The sequence below is a fragment of the Chlamydotis macqueenii genome, chromosome 3, assembly GCF_036417535.1.
Source record: "Chlamydotis macqueenii isolate bChlMac1 chromosome 3, bChlMac1.mat, whole genome shotgun sequence".
In the NCBI taxonomy this organism is placed as follows: domain Eukaryota; kingdom Metazoa; phylum Chordata; class Aves; order Otidiformes; family Otididae; genus Chlamydotis; species Chlamydotis macqueenii.
This window is the reverse complement of record NC_141558.1, coordinates 74,959,368-74,963,448: the sequence shown is the minus strand read 5'-3', so window position 1 is coordinate 74,963,448 and position 4,081 is coordinate 74,959,368.

The following is a 4,081-nucleotide window of genomic DNA, read 5'->3' as shown; positions in this document are numbered from 1 at the left end:
GTTCTGGTCTTGGAGCATTAGTTTGATTGGAGACGATTCTGGAAACATAATTGTAAAGAGACCCTGCTTGACCCTACTGATTGGCTTTTATATTTTTATATATATATTTGTATATTTTTTCAGTGAAGCCTGAAGTTGTATAAGCTAAGAGACTGGTAGGAGAGGAAAGGACAGTCCTTGCTATTGTTTTTGTTGGAGAAGGGAGGGCTTTTCTAGCAATATTGCATAAAATTGTATTCAGTGTTGTTTCATTTACAGTTCTGGTGTTCTGGCCTTTTTCAGTAAGGAGCTGGACCTCCAAGATATGTCCTGTGGGTTTAGTCAGCTATAATGCGAATTCCTCAGGTCTGTAAAGGGCCAAACAAAAGCCCTTCCTCTTAGATGCGGACTGTAACAGTACCAAATTTTGGAAAACATATGTCTGCACAACACTACTTGCTTTGTTTAAGATACAGCAATTTCTCCTAATTAGTTGTTTGGTTGCAAAGGTGCAGAAGACAACATACATAACATGAGCATATTCTGTATAAGCATATGCGTACAGAAGGAAGTGCATTGTGATTAAGGTGTTTTAAATGAGAGGCTGGGGTTAAATTCTGCCTTCACTCTTCCAGACTGGCTGTCTGATGCTGTGTCATTTGTTTAATTTTGCTATAGCATTTCCCTGTTTGCTATGTGAAGAAATGCCTTGGGGCCTATTAATTGATACTTAAAATACAAGGTACTATTCTGTCTGTTTCTACAGATGTCTTATGTACAAACCTTTCTTTGTACCTGCTTGTATGCAAGATATGATTAGGAGTGACTTTCAAATTTTCAGTCATCAGCGCTGAAATGTGTGGTAGGACAGTGGATTTAGATGTTTCTAACAAAGCCATTGAGGAGGGGAGGGGGTTTGAACTTTGCATACACTGCAGGATAAAAAATATACATACAAAATGGCAGAGAAACCCATCCGAGCAACTGGCAAAGGTTGTGTTATCCCTAGCCTATTCATCTGGTATATATTGTAGCATAATTCTTTGAGGAGAACTCAAAGCTAACAGCAGAAATGTTTAGATTTTCAAGCTGTTTTGAGTGTTAAACATATTAGATATCTGAGGGGACATTAGCTTGTGGCCTGATATTTATTATCACAAATGAAGGCATACACCCAAAATATCAAGTGGCAAAACCACAGAAGTTTAACATATGGTTATCCCAGCTTCTGAAGGGTAGACATCTGTATAGCTATTCAGCAAGATCTGGCATCTCATTAGTGCAATACAAAAATATACTACAATGAATTTTGAGTCTATGAAGGAGCATAATAGTCTAATCGGACATTGCTTGCTTTCTGCAGAGTTCAGTTACTTTGTGCGGAAAAATTACATCAGCACCCTTAAATCTGTAGTTGTCCTCTAGTTTGATATCACCAGTCTCTGTCTAGATCAAACTTTTGGAAAATAATCTAGATTGGGTTTGGGTTTTTGTGGGGTTTTTTTTGTTGTTTGTTTGTTTTGGTTTGTTTTTTGTTTTTTTTTTTTTTTTTAGAAACTACAACATCTGAGATCACTATAAAAAATTCAAAATACTTTCAGAATACTTGTAGAATACTTGGGTGTTTACGAAGTTTATTTGTGCATTTTTGAAGTAACATTTTGATTAAAGCACTGAAGTGTCGCTAGCTTACTTAAGAAAAATGTAGGATGTATTGGTATTGTTAAAACTATCTTGAGCTTCCATATAACTTAGAGTGCATAGCAGTATTGCAGTATTTAAGCATCTTGCCTACAGGTGGAGAGCATTTCTTGCCTTTAAAGAAGGATAATACTCAGATCGTTATGTATATTGGATAGTTTTAAAATTTTGATACTATACCTTGCCTTTGCCTTGTACTCTGGTTGTGCCAGTTCTTAGAATAACTTAAATTGGTAACAATCTCCAATAGAAATATAAGCTCAGGACTCTTGTGACAAATGGGAGTGATACGTTTTAATTTTAAGCACTTGGCAGCTGATTTATTTCATGAGTTTTGCTCTAACTGACTAGCAACTCAAAAGAAGAGCTGAACCCTCTTTGGCCCAAACACCTTCCAGTCTCCTCTCTCACTGTGGAACTGGCTGCCCTACCCACCTCCCTACCAGCTTTTTCAGTAACATTCTTCCTTTTTGATAGCTACCAAGAACAACCTTCAGTGTCTTTTCCCGTACTTTTCAGAGTATTTGGTCTGTTTTGCCTGCTCCCATGAATATCTCTGCTTAGGCAAAGCTGTGCCGTTGCCCTTCATTCCAGAGAGCATGAATCATCTCAACTTTGTATATTTCTGTACCTATCTATATAAAGCCAATAAGTATGGGGTGGTTCCAGTTTTGTTAGGCTTCAAGCCAACTCCAGAGTATGTAGAGTTTAATATTCTATGGATTGTATGCAAAGCAACAAAGTTTTGTTTAACAAGATAAGGCACAGGGTCAGTTCTTCCCATGTCTCTCATCCTGTGGTCTAATTTCTCTTCACATTAATAGTATTAACTTTTTTCAGCAAGGAAAGCATGAGTTGGCCTATGGAAAAAAAAAAAAAAAAGACCATCCTCTCTCTGTTTTTCTTCAGCCTGCTGTTAGGGAAGCAGTGGTGGAATATCCTTGTAGTACCTGATGCTACTGCACCACAGCATCTTTCTTTCCTGCTGGAACATGGAAGGAAGATCTCCCACTTCTGCAGCTGTGAGGCAGGTTCTCCTGGGTTCACAGGTTGAGCAGAACAAAAGAGCTGGAAGCTGCTGCCTGGGGCCCTTGCTACTTCCTAGTGGAGATAGGGCTTTTTTGTGTGTGTTTTGTTTTAAAGAGAGAAATGAATTGTTTGTAGGCCATAAGTGTTTTGACTATCTGATGCTTCCAGAAGAAGGTGGTCTGTAAAGCTGCATCTGTTCAGAGCTGGCTCAGTAGCAGTCTCCAGGGAGGAAGGCAGAAGTCATCTGGAACACAACACTGCACAATTTAAAATGACAAACTCCTCATTCTTACGAAATGAGTCCTGGCATAGTTAATATCCACACAGAGCAGTCATCAATGTTGTTCACTTCCAGCCCCTGCAAATTGCTCAATGATTTCTTCAAGACTTGCTGAGGTAAGGAGTAAGAGGGCCAGGAGAAGGCTTGAAGTAGTGAAGACTCTTGGGATCCTGTCAGATAGATGGGATCCTAGGGCTAAATAAGATGTTAAGCTTAGACTCTAGGACTTCAGTGGTAGACACTGGAGACCGGACGATTTCTTGGTTAACAGATGGTGGAAGACTGTTGATTTCATTTACTGTTTTTCTAAAGCAGTGGCTTTTAACCTCTTGTCAGTGTGTAAACCTCAAAGGTTTCAGCTCTGTACATGATCTAGCAGATAAGGGCTTTTCCTTAATCATTCTTTTTCAGACTGATAGGAATGGCTGGTATTTCTTAGACAAAGCATTTTGTTTTCAAATGCATCTTTTAAATTGCTTTTCTGTCTTAAGGGACATGTTGAAATAAAACTCCAGTCAAACTGAATAGCTTCAACACCAAAGATGCGTGTGTTTGTGTAATGCTTCATCCTTTGAAATTATTTCCTTGTGTTTAAATCCATGTGTTTAATCTGTTGGATATCAAATGGTAAAACGAATTGGGATACTTTCGTCAGAGCTTCATGTATGACCTCATGAGCACAAGTGGCTTCCAAGAGGCACTTTGGAAAGTGATTTTAGGAATACTCATAAAAAGCATTATTTCTTCACAGTGCCTCGCTTGTTTTAACAGCCCATTCTCATGCCAGTGAGTGAACTTTTTGGGCATTTTGCAACATTTTCTTAATGTTTCTTAATTCTTTTTTTTTTTTTTTCAATATATGTGGTGTTAATTGTGAACTGCTATCCAGGATCAGATTTGGATTGAGGTTTGATACCTCTAGGTTTTCTTACAGACATGAGTGCTCTCAGAAGTAGCTAAATAATTAATAGAAATAGTTAACTTAAAAGATACACTGGTTTACACTTCTTATCAGAAACTGAATGCGTTGTTTAGAAATGCTTAAATATACATCCTGGTGTTATGTACTAACCAGGTCTTTAAGTAATGTCT